Below are 13,597 nucleotides of genomic sequence, written 5' to 3'. Positions count from 1 at the left end.
AATAAAATACTGATATTTTAAAAATAATTATACATTTCGAACTTGGACAGGCTTCTAAAAAATGCCACTCACATAGAAGGATGGAAAGAACCCATGCAGTTTGTTTTTTTTTTAACATCTTTATTGGAGTATAATTGCTTTACAATGGTGTACTAGTTTCTGCTTTATAACAAAGTGAATCAGCTATACATATACATATATCCCCATATCTCTTCCCTCTTGCGTCTCCCTCCCACCCTCCCTATCCCACCCCTCTAGGTAGACACAACCCATGCAATTTTACAAATGCTGTTAGCACTGCTGTTATCTTGATCAAGAACTATGAAATGCACTCCATTTCAAATTTCAGAATGAACACAAACCAAGATTAAGTGCACCACTTATAGCTTCCCCACTGATTCCACTTTTGTAGCAAAAGCCTATAAAATTATCTGCAAAAGAAATTATCAACTGAGAGTGAGTACTTGAATACTGGGTATACCAGAGTCATGAAGGCAGGACAGCACCAGAGTTAAGATTTCAGATCAACAGCTCTAGAAACTATCTGGTGGAAACCAACAAGACAGCACCACAATGAACAAAGTACATCTAACAAGTTGGACAAGAGTGTCCTGCTTGGCCCCTTGGCAATGGGGGAGACCCCGCAAATTCTCCCACTGCAAAAACACCTAGAAATATGGATAAAATTATATAAGTATCCATTTGAAATGCACAACTGCTTTCACAAAAAAAAGTAAGAGAAATCCCCAAGGAGCAATGATGAAAGGCAAACTGAAAACACAAACAAATACTGCTGACACTACAGCAGTCCTAGGAGAAGAGGAGGGTGCCAGCCTTGCAGGGGATGGGATGGGGGACAGGGGGATAAAGAGATAATACCCTGGGCTCAAAGAAGCAAAAAGAAGGGACAGCGACCTCTACATAAGGCCAGGACGTTGAAGAGTTATACTCTTATGAAAGAGTGGTCTAGAAAAAAATCTAACCACCAACACAGAAGACAACATAAAATCTTGTGTCAATCTAGGTCAGAGGGGAGAAAAAAGGTATCCATCCAATGGGAGTCTGTAACCAGAAGTCTGCCCTCAAACCAATTTGAGGTTGAAATACATACTTACCTAGGTGGTTCAAGAAATTAACCAAAACTAACTGAGGCCCCAAGCAAGTGATACATCCTAGTTGCCTAGAAATAAATGTAAAACATCTCTTGCATATACCTCAACCTGGACCACCAAGATAAAGCCTTACTGAAGATGAGCTCACAATTCAAAAGTATAAACAGAGGAGGGACTAATCATACAAAAGCAAGAGCCAAGAGGGTCAGATTCCTAAAAATCTACCTATACTGTGAAGGGAGAACATCCTTGCAGGAATGCAACAGAAGGACATCAGGCTATTCTCTGCTCGGTAGCCTGTGCTCAACAAGGGGACTATTCCTGGGAAAGGCCAGTCAGCTGCAGGAAACTGATGGTACTGCTGCCTCAAAGCCTCCTTTCTTTGGGACTTCCCTGGTGGCACAGTGGTTAAGAATCTGCCTGCCAATGCAGGGAACACGGGTTCGAGTTCTGGTCCGGGAAGATCTCACATGCCGTGGAGCAACTAAGCCAGTGCACCACAACTACTGAGCCTGCGCTCTAGTGCCCGCGAGCAACAACTACTGAGCCCATGTGCCACAACTACTGAAGTCCACGTGCCTAGAGCCCGTGCTCCGCAACAAGAAGCCACCGCAATGAGAAGCCTGTGCACTGCAATGAAGAGTAGCCTCCGCTCGCCGCAACTAGAGAAAGCCCAAGTGCAGCAATGAAGACCCACAGCAGCCAAAAAAAAAAAAAAAGCCTCCTTTCCTTAAAAACAAGAGACGGGGGGCCCATGGGCACTGGTGTTAAGCAACCCTATAGACAAAAGGTCTGAATCTCAACAGAAAAGAATCTGAGACTGAGGAGGCTCAATCTTTATACATGTTCATGAAGCTCAATCCTGGCAACTTACGTAGGCTTCCCAAAGCATCTGAGACTGGCAATCAGACTGTGCTGTACAGGACTGAAAAGTCCTCTTTGTTCTCATCTCTAGACACTGCCTTCAGGTGTCCCACACCCTCCATTATCATCAACAAAATGGGAAGAAATAAAGCTTCCCGCTGGACTTCCCTGGTGGTCCAGTGGTTAAGACTCCACACTCCCAATGCAGGGGGCCCGGGTTTCATCCTGGGTCAGGGAACTAGATCCTGCACACCTCAACTAAAAAGATCCCTCATGCCACAACTAAAGATCCTACATGCCAACAACGAAGATCCGGTGCAGCCAAATAAATAAATATTAAAAAAAAAGCTTCCCTCATTTAGATTTGTAAAAAGGAATCAAACACATGATCCTCATGTGTTTCTTAATAGCATCCTATTATAAACATACAAATAACATATACTACATGCTCCCACAAAGCTGTGACTGTACCCTTTAAATTCTTTTTTCTCCCTATTATAACATCACATCTGGCCTAGTTTCTTCAACAGGCTATATCTGGTTTACCCAAGAAGCCATATATATCTATGATTTACTGAATCCTAATAAAATTAATTAGCCTCTTTTTTAGAGGATTAAAGGAAAGGGCAGACACCAAGAGCCCCACTTATACTTCTGAGGTAATCCCTCTATTTCTAAGTCCTTACTCTATATTTGGTTAGGCATCCTAGATAACAAATCAATATCTTCAGTTACATATAAAGGAGGACCCCAAATCTACTGCATTCTGCTAACTGGGGCCCACACCACAGTGGGCATTTGTTGTTTTCCTGTGTAACGCAGACAGACAAATTGCTTCACTGCTTTGGGGAAGATACTCCTGACCTGTGGTAAGAACCTGAGTTCTTACCGGGTCCTCGTAGCAGTTTCAACTACTTCAGAAGGCTTGTATCTATATAACGCATTAACACTGGGATAAAGATGCTATAGCCAGTGGACAAACTCTGAAAAGCCCATCAGTAACTGAATCAATTATTTAATTTTGCTTTCCAAAAGCTGTCTCCCTCTGAGCTGACTCTAAACAACAGGAAGTAACTGATTTTTAAGGAAGATTTGAAAATAACCATAGCATGTCTAAAGAATTATGTGAACAGAACTTCATGATCTGTAGAGGACAAGCTGATACTCTGCCACCTAATAACTAATCCTCCCATATCTGGGCCTTTTCCAATGTCAGGGAAAGTCAATACTTTCATTATGTGCAGACTTAACAATCAGTTAAAACTCACTAAAGATACTACTGAATGCTTACAAACAGAAAAGAGTTTAAAAGGAATAAACGCTTCTCAGTGAAGTGATGAAGCAAATGTCATGGTATTCTACATTCGAACTGCTGACTCTGGTGATTTTTGATAAACACAAGGGGGCAGGGGAGTGGTGATGTGTAAAAACCATGACTTAGAAATCAAGAAGTTCTTTTACTAAAATGCATATTCTCTGTACCCGCACATAAAGAGGCTCTGAGATCTTGAATCAGGCTGTTCTATAAAGCTTCAGAGAAAGAACAGAAGAGATGATGACAGAACCAATAGTTGGAAAGCACATACACCATATGAAACCAAATCCATTACCTAAGGATTCAGCCTTCTAGCCAGGGTACTAGCCAACAAAGAATAGTGAACAGCAATAGAAGTCCACTTTAAAACAGGAGAAAGAGGACTTCCCTGGTGGTCCAGTGGGTAAGACTCTGCGCTCCCAATGCAGGGGGCCTAGGTTCGATCCCTGGTCAGGGGATTAGATCCTGCATGAGTACTGCAATTAGGACCCTGCATGCTACAATTGAAAAGATCCCGCGTGCTGCAACTAAAAGATGCCACATGCTGCAACGAAGATCCTGTGTGCCACAACTAAGACCCGGCACAGCCTAAATAAATAAATTTTTTTTTTTTTTAAGAAAGGGAGAAAAAAGATGGTTCCACAAAGATAGTTCTAATACATTCAAGTACTAAAATCAGAAAAACGTTTTTAATAACAGGTTACATCCCTCATGTCAGAAATTGACCATTACCTACTCTAAGTTATTAAAATTGACAAAACAGCTCACCAAGAAGAAAGTTTGGTGGTCTCTAGAATGTCTCTTTCTAGAGAGTGATACCTCCAAAACTTCTGCTCAGCTGAACAAAAACATATTAAACAACTACCATCTACTGGGGACACAAAGATAAAGAGCAAACACAGGTCAGGTCAGATCAAGCATTAGGAGGAATGAGGCCCAAAGCGAGTTTTGAAGAAAGAGTTGGACCCACACCAAAAGGCCAACCCATAGCTCAAGAAGGGAACCAAGGAAGGCTTTAGAATGTACCAGTTCTGAAGCAGGTAATGGCAGGGTGGGTGGGGGGATGGGGAGTTGGGTAGGGGATAGAGGGGACAAGATAATGGAGATGAATAGAGAAGAGGAGGGAAGAGTTCAAAGATAGGGAACTCTATGAACAATAATTGAGAGACAAGAAAGAGCAGAATGTGAAATTAAATCCAAGAAGGTTGTGTTACTAGAGCGTAAAGTAGGGAGTATGGGGGAAGAGTAGAAAATGAACCTGGAAAAGCAACAGGGCAAAGATCACGGAGCACCCTGTGTATGTTAAGGAGATTGGATATTATCCTACAAGGAAGATCAAAATAACATGATAAGCTCTGTCTTTTTTTTTTTTGCGGTACGCGGGCCTCTCACTGTCGTGGCCTCTCCCGTTGCGGAGCACTGGCTCCGGACGCGCACGCTCAGAGGCCGTGGCTTACAGGCCTAGCCGCTCCACGGCATGTGGGATCTTCCTGGACCAGGGCACGAACCCATATCCCCTGCATCGGCAGGTGGACTCTCAACCACTGTACCACCAGGGAAGCCCGAGCTCTGTCTTTTATAAAGATCACTCTGCACCATAGAATGTTATAGAATATAAAAGCATAGGTATATGCAGTTTCAAACTGAAATCCCAACTCATTTTTTCAGTGTGACCTTAGGCAAGTCAATCTCTCTGGGCCACTGATTCCTCACCTGTAAATTGGAGGTACCCCTTACCTTCAAGGATTATTAAGAGAATGAGGTGGTGAAAGAATATAATATAAATGTAAATTGTACTGTGAAATTACACAGTTCAGTATTTAGCACATTGTAAGTATCCAAAACATGGTCTGGAAGAGATATTTGCTGGAAGAAATTGTAAGATGGAATAAGAGAAGACAGGAAATAGCCAGTAAAAAAGCCAGAGGAAAGGCCAGATTTGAGAACTATTTAGGAGGTAAAATAAACAGGGCTAGTGGGTTACTATTCTTCAGGTGAAAAAGACACATAAGACTTCTCTTCCAGGTTTCCCTAACCAGGGCCTATGGTGCTGCTGTCAGTTCCTCCTCAGACACCAACCCAGACTGGAGGCCAGATGCTACAATATAGCCCAGCTTTTACTATCAGCACTGCTGAAAAGGCAACAAATATATCATGGAGTGGGAACTCTTAGATGTCAAGAGAGACCCTAGTTAATGGTGCCATTTAACCAGAGCAAATTTACCTTTTCCTCATTTGGGGTAATGACACCTATACTTCAGGTGCTGCAAGTATTCATGCAGCATATAAAACAGTAACATAATAAGGACTCAATAACTTAACACAACACAAACAAATCCTATGTAGATGTGAAGCTTAGTTTACAGTGTCTCTCATGAAAACACTATAGCCTTATCACAGCTCCAGCCCACCTGGAAGTCCTGGTAGCTGAAATTGTACAATACACATCCGTGTGTTGGTTATCATACAGGCAACCGATGCCCCATTTAGGGAGAGCCTATTTTTATTTCTAAAATGTGTGTAACATCTTCCACCATAATATGTGCTATCTGGTTTCTAAACAAATAAAACTGGTTTCAGAGAGCTCATCTCTGGAAATAGCAGCTGGGATACTGTAGTTTTACCCAAAAGTTAAGTAAAAATTGGCCCCAAGCCCAGAAAACAGGCATTCCTCCCAGACAAAACTGGATAAACCAAGTCTACAAACAATGAGTGGATAAAATAGTAGGGAAGTAAAGACATGGAGAGAGCCGGAATAACCCACACCAAAAGGCCAACCCATAGCTCAAGAAGGGAACCAAGGAAGGCTTTAGAATGTACCAGTTCTGAAGCAGTCAGGTGAGGCAAAAGTTACCAAGTGTAAGACACCAAAGTTACTAAATGAAAAGTATCTGGAACATAGATATTCTCCCTGCTATGCCAAAGGTAAGATTTATGTAAGCAGTATGAACTAAATGCTCTATTCAGCTTAAGATTCAAGATTCCTTATGAGAGGTTAGGCAGCTGGAGAGATATAACCTGGGGAAGGAAGAATATCAATGGAGACAAAATTCAAACACAGTAAATGTGAAAAAGAGTTTCCACTTCAACAGGCTAATTTATTGATGCTGCTATTGTTTCACACATTTGATTTCTTATAAGAACTGTACTGATTATACATGTCACAAGGTATTACTTCCTACTTTCACTTATGAAATATTAACAGAAAAGAATCTTCAAAGGAGAAAAACTTGCCAACATGCCCTTGACATGGAATTGTTCTTTAAGATGCTGCCAGAGCACATGGTTTTGATTAAAAACAAAACAAACAACAAAAAAAACCCCACAAGCCGTCCTCTAAACATCTAAAATGTTTTTTTTTTTAAAAACGTTTAATCTGAAATATTGACTGCAGAGTCAGTAGATGAAGGGCAAGTCTAACAGGGCCCAGCTGACAGATGAGACCAGGTCACAAGTCTCTGATAGAGGAATCTGTACTGAGAGCACCGATTGGGTCAATCAGTGAATTCTAATTTGCCCTAACCAGAGCTTGTAAGACAGACCTGGTGAGGTTCCTGAAAAATCTATTAATATATGAAACAGATGGCTCTGCCAAAGAGGTTTCTGACCTATTAGAGGAAAAGTCTTTCTGAGAACATAAAATAGATACAGTAGAGCAATTCAGGGGAAGATTTTCAAGACCATTTTTACAATATAATGTTGTATAAAAAGTGCAAAAAACTTATAAATATTTAGATCCCAATTTTAAAAATAGAATTACACATGTGCAAGTATTTATATATGCATAGGGGAAAAAAAAGACAAGAAAGAAATGCACCAAAAGGTTAACCATTTTTATCTGAGTGACAGTTTTACCAAAAAACTTATTACTTTCTTCTTTTGTTTTACAGTAATAGATAGGACTTTATAACTGTAAAATCAGTATCTTTATACATGTATTCTCTCTCCACAAAGTCAAACAATCAGTGAACAAATCCTGTTTGACCTCATCCCCCTCCTGAGCTGCATCGTATTTTTCAGGCTGTGACTGCTTTTATCCATAGCCATATCCAGTGACCAACAGGGCAAGCTCTCACACTGCCAACAAAAGTTCACTGGGTATCTATTACAAGGACCCCATCTTAGGCAGGGCTCACATGAGGGCCTAAAGCAGCACGTAAAAAAGATCATCAGGGCTTCCCTGGTGGCACAGTCGTTGAGAGTCCACCTGCCGATGCAGGGAACATGGGTTTGTGCCCTGGTCTGGGAAGATCCCACATGCTGCGGAGCGGCTGGGCCCGTGAGCCATGGCCACTGAGCCTGCACGTCCAGAGCCTGTGCTCCACAACGGGAGAGGCCACAACAGTGAGAGGCCCACGTACCACAAAAAAAAAAAAAAAAAAGAAAAGATCATCAATAGTTAAAGTCACCCTTGAAAAGTCTTTTCTATTGTCCACATATAAATACAGTATGAATAGTTTTATGTATGCATTCCTGTAGATGAATATATCAAAAATATTTCCAAAAGCATATAATATTCAGAAATTAAACCTCTCGTGTATCTTGCTGCTTGGACCAGTTCAGCAATTCTTCATTGGTCCTCAATTTTTCCTCCCCATCCCCTCACCGGTGAATACTTACCAACTCATCACCACACCACCTAAACAATTTCTGTTCTGCCAATGGTCAAGAATTCTTTACATTTATAAGTTTTGTCAATCTTATTAACTAACAGCACTGACTACATCCACTGCCTTTGGGTACTCACGGAGTAAAATGGTGAGTATAAATTACCCCACTATTTAAATCATTATTTCTGGGGACTTCCCCAGTGGTCCAGTGGTTAAGACTCTGCACCCCCAATGCAGGGGCCCAGGTTCGATCCCTGGTCAGGGAACTAGATCCCACATGCCGCAACTAAAGATCCCGCAAGCAGCAATGAAGATCCCACATGCCGCAAAAACAACCCGGTGCAGCCAAATAAATAAATATTAAAATCAATCAATCAATCATTTTTTCTTACTCTCTCTTTTTCTTCCTTCTGCAATTTAAGCAAGGTAAAATGTTAGCTATAATTCCATTAAAAAATTAAAGCACCTTTTTATTGGGAGTGAAAAAAGGGAATCTTAGTGTTGTTAGGCTTAGTGTCAATCTACTTAAGGACATAGGTAAGATTACATTTATTGAGTGCCTTAATAAATGCACTTTATTAAGTGCATTAAGCACTTAATAAAGCAACTAAGCCCATGGGCGACAACTACTGAGCCTGCGCTCTAGAGCCCACGCGCCACAACTACTGAAGCCTGCGCGCCTAGAGCGTGTGCTCACAACAAGAGAAGCCACCGCAATGAGAAGCCCGGAGGAGGCAAATCTTGAGGCAACCCCTGAAGCAAGGCAGAATTAGACAAGTGAGGGGGGGAGGAGAAGACATTCCACACAGGAGTCATGACTTGGATCTGAGGTGCACTGAAAAGGCAGAAAGTGTCTGGTTTTCTGGAAAGGGAGATAAAATGATTCATCAATAAGTACTGATTGGGACTTCCCTGGTGGCACAGTGGTTAAGAATCCACCTGCCAATGCAGGAGACACAGGTTCGAGCCCTGGTCCGTGAAGATCCCACATGCCATGGAGCAACTAAGCCCATGTGCCACAACTACTAAGCCTGTGCTCTAGAGCCCACGAGCCACAACTACTGAGCCTGCATGCCACAATTACTGTTGCCCGCATGCCTAGAGCCTGTGCTCCGCAACAAGAGAAGCCACGCAATGAGAAGCCCACGTGCCACAAGTAGAGAAAGCCGCTCACGGCAACAAAAACCCAATGCAGCCAAAAATAAATAAATAAATTTATTAAAAAATAAAATAAAATAAATAAGTACTGACTAAGCACCTAGTATTGACCAGTACTGGTAGGTACTAAAGATACAGAGATGAGAGAACCCTGGTCACAGAGTGATGATTGGAGCCCTCCAGGAATCATCCAGTCAACTGACACAGATACATAAACACATAAGATGAGCAATCTGGTAAGTATAACATATGACTAAAGTTGATGACTAGATAAACAGAATGTAGCATATCCATAGAGTGGAATGTTATCAAGCAATAAAAGGGAAGGAAGTACTAACGCATTCTACAGCATGGGCAAACTTTGAAAACATTATGCTAAGTGAAACAAACCAGTCACAGAAGGCCACATACTATATGATTCCATTTATCTGAAATGCCCAGAATAGGCAAAACCATTGAAACAGAAAGTAGATTAGTGGTTACCAGTGGGTAGGGGGAAGGAAGAATTAGGGAGTGGCCACTTAATGAGCGCAAGTTTCTTTTTGCAGAAAAGAAATGTTTTGGGACTTGCCTGGAGGCACAATGATTAAGAATCTGCCTGCCAATGCAGGGGCCACAGTGTTCGAACCCTGGTCTGGGAAGATCCCACATGCCGCAGAGCAACTAAGCCCATGGGTGACAACTTCTGAGCCTGCGCTCTAGAGTCCACGTGCCACAACTACTGAAGCCTGTGCGCCTAGAGCGCATGCTCACAACACGAGAAGCCACCACAATGAGAAGCCCGCACACCACAACGAACAGTAACCCCCGCTTGCCGCAACTAGAGAAAGCCTGCGCGCAGCAACGAAGACCCAACGCAGCCAAAAATAAATAAATAAAATAATTAATCAAAAAACAAAAACAAAAAAAAGAAAGGAAATGTTCTGGAATTATATAGTGGTGATGGTTGCATAACCTTGTGAATATACTAAAAATCACTGAATTAAAACACTTTAAAATGGTGGAAATTTATGGTATGTGAATTATATTTCAAAGGAAGGGAGGGAGGGAGGAAGGAAAAGGTTCTACAGGACAGAGAAGGAAATAATTTTGCCTGGAAAGGCTGGTGAAGACTTCTCAGAGGAGGCAACAGATCTGAACGTCAAAGGACAATCTCTTCTTTCCTTAAAAAGAGACGGATGGAAATAGAGACACAGATGTAGAGAACAAACGTATGGACACCAAGGGGGGAAAGTGGCGGGGGTGGTGGGGCAGTGGTGTGATGAATTGGGAGATTGGGATTGACATGTATACACTAATACGTATAAAATGTATAACTAATAAGAACCTGCTGTATAAAATTCAAAAAAAAAAAGAAGAGACTGATGAAGTCATTCAGAGAGAGGAAATGACATATGCAGAAGTACAGTTCCATAGGAATAGAGGCTGGGGGAGTAAATGGGGAAACTGTGAGAAGTAGACAGGCCAGATCTTGATCCAGCAGTCTCCGGAGGACTTTGTTTAGGAGTCTGAACTTCGTCCTATATAAAAATTGGCAAATATGTGGCACTTGGCACCACTCTCCTGTCTGCACCTCTGGCAGACATAACTATTATGCCATCGAGCCCTTCTCTGCTGAGCTCAGAAGTGGCCTCAGTATCTGTCTCCATGCAATCCTTCCCACAGTCCATGTGCCCCCAGTGGGAGCCACTAAAGGGTCTCAAGCAGGGAAGTGGCATCATCTGAATTCCCAATTTAAAAAGAACACTGGTGGGACTTCCCTAGTGGTGCAGTGGTTAAGATTCCACACTTCTAATGCAGGGGGCCCGGGTTCGATCCCTGGTCAGGGAACTAGATCCCACATGCATGCCACAACTAAGGAGCCCGCCTGCCTCAACTAAGACCTGATGCAACCAAATAAATAAATATTAAAAAAAAAAAAAGAACACTGGTAACTATGTGGAGCACTATTTGAAAACTGGCTTTAGGAACCCCAGCTACAGGAAAAGCAGAAGGATTTTTAACTGGAGAGAAATGGGTGATAGACAACGCTTTCAGAAGGACTATAAAAATGAGAGAAGGCCCTGGGTTAAGAGGAAAGAAACCAGAAAGAGTGGAGAAGGGGTAAGGCATTAGCAAGGAAAAGTCACAGGAAGGAAAAGGAAAACTTATATATGAATCTGAGGCTTGAAGTCTGTCATACCCTTCACCAAAATCAGAAAGAACAGTAGAGGGATAGCTGGTTTGGTGGGGAGAAATGAAAAAATCCATGCAAGATATTTGATAAGTGCTAGAAAATAAACATAAAAGAGCCAACTGGTAGTAAACATGCTTTGGACAGGAAAGCAGCACACCAGGGAAGAATAAAGGCTCTGGGACGAGATGGCCTGGGTCAGAGTCCCAGCACTGCCACTTTGTATCTAAGGAATACTAAAGAAGTTACTTAATTTCTCTAAACCTAGATTTCTTTATTTATAAAATGAGAAGAATAACAGTACATATGTAAGATTTTTTTTTTAATTAAGTGAAAAAAATAATTAGCATATTGCCTAGCACACAGTAAGTTAGCTTTCAATTAATGTTGGTGATTACCTTTAGCTACTCCATGATGACAGTATGTAGTATGACCAGCTATGCTTTGGAGAAGCTAAACTGTATTACCCCAAGAGTTGGAAAATCTTCCCAACTCTGAGATAGGACAGGAAAGCAGAGGATTCTTTGAATTTTGAGGTCAAGGAATTAGTACCATTTCAAAAGCTCGGCCTTTTAGGTTTAAAAACATTTCCTTGGGCTTCCCTGGTGGCGCAGTGGTTAAAAATCCACCTACCAATGCAGGGGACATGGGTTCCAGCCCTGGTCCGGGAAGATCCCACATGCCGTGGAGCAACTAAGCCCTTGTGCCACAACTACTTAGTCTGCGCTCTAGAGCCTGCGTGCCTCAACTACTGAAGCCCATGCGCCTAGAGCCCGTGCTCCGCAACAAAAGAAGCCACCGCAACGAGAAGCCCACGCACTGCAATGAAGAGTAGCCCCCACTCACTGCAACTAGAGAAAGCCTGCGTGCAGCAACGAAGACCCAATGCAGCCAAAAATAAATAAATTTATTAAAAAATAAATAAAGGGCTTCCCTGGGGTGCAGTGGTTGAGAGTCCGCCTGCCGATGCAGGGGACACGGGTTCGTGCCCCGGTCCGGGAAGATCTCACATGCTGAGGAGCGGCTAGACCCGTGAGCCATGGCCGCTGGGCCTGCGCGTCCGGAGCCTGTGCTCCGCAACGGGAGAGGCCACAACAGGGAGAGGCCCACGTACTGCAAAAAAATAAAAAAATAAAAAATAAATAAAATAAAAACATTTCCTTAAGTGTTCTTAACTTGAAGCAAAGTCTACTTTAGCTCAGACACTTATTCAATCAGTATTTATTGCAAACTCTTAGTACAAAGAATTGTGCTGGACACTGTAGGATGCAAAATTACACGCAGTGTAAACGTGGTACCCATCCTCAAGAAGATTACACTAGGAGGGAAGAAAAGCTTACACACACAAATAGCTGAAGCACCAGGCATACTGTGAAATGTTACTGATGCACTGCCAGTCATGAGAGTCAGAAGAGGGAGGACTCACTTCCAATGTGGATGAAGCTGTCACCTGAACTTAGTCTAGAAAGATGGTCAGAAATTCAATCGGCCAGAACACAGGTTCAGGAGAAACAATGTGAATAGAACAGCCAAAGAAAACAATGTGAATGCAGACACAAAGCTGAAAAGTGCTAAATGTATGTTTCTGGAAGAGCCAGGAGTCAGGATTAACTGAAGAACTAGCCACAAGATAACTGGCCCTATGTTGAAGACAAATGAAAGGGAAAAGCCATAGGATGAAGCCTGGATATCCTGAGAGAGGCCAGATGGGAAAGGCCAGAAACTTGTTTGGGGAGTAGAATGATGCATGTGGTCCCACATATGCTGAGCAAGACATTTCTGAAACCACCTTCTCACAGCTGAGAGGATTTTAAAGTTGCACAGGACTTCAGACTCTAATCCAGCCCTACCATCCTTCTGACTGAGGACACCAAGATCAAGAGAGGTGACTGAACTGCCCAAGCCATGGAGTTAGTGGCAAGATTGAGTGAAGCCCTGGTGGGCAGACTCAGTTCAGGGCACTTTACACTCATTCCCATGACCAGAAAGACATGTCTAAAAGCCAGGATGAAATGTGGGTTTGTTGCTTGGTAAAGAAACCAGGGTTATAGAATTGAGTCACTTGGATAGCCTGAAGTGGTGGGAGTGAAAGAGCTAGATTTCTGAGGGTCAGGCTACAGAGGGAATAGAAAAGGAAAAACAACAAACCTGGGTTACATCCACATCCAGGAGGAAAAAGGAAGGGGTTTTTAAACATCTGAGAGGCAGGCAGAGAATCAGGATAGTGCAGAATCTTAGAAGCCAAGGTCACTGTCTCCTCGTCAGCTGACAGATATGTGTTCCATAAATATCTGCTGAATGAATGGATAGATGAAGACAGAGTAAATGCAAAAAATGTTTGAGCCCCCACGTAGGTAAAGCACAG

General features: G+C 42.5%; 1 protein-coding gene across 6 annotated transcripts in view; it reads right to left on the bottom strand.

Annotated features, from left to right (window-relative positions):
- RAD54L2 (RAD54 like 2) overlaps positions 1-13,597 on the bottom strand; it is a 94,009-nt gene that overhangs the window by 71,670 nt on the left and 8,742 nt on the right. For 2 of the 6 annotated variants that reach the window (XM_067754598.1, XM_067754600.1), the window contains exon 3: positions 13,381-13,526. The exons of 3 other annotated variants lie outside the window; for them this stretch is intronic. The gene's annotated coding sequence lies outside the window, so the exon portion shown is untranslated. The remainder of the gene's footprint in view (positions 1-13,380; positions 13,527-13,597) is intronic. One more of the 6 variants, XM_067754597.1, reaches the window with a different exon arrangement.

This window comes from Pseudorca crassidens, chromosome 10, assembly GCF_039906515.1.
Source record: "Pseudorca crassidens isolate mPseCra1 chromosome 10, mPseCra1.hap1, whole genome shotgun sequence".
NCBI lineage: Eukaryota > Metazoa > Chordata > Mammalia > Artiodactyla > Delphinidae > Pseudorca > Pseudorca crassidens.
The sequence above is the reverse complement of the archived record's forward strand: the minus strand, read 5'-3'. Positions and strand labels throughout refer to the sequence as shown.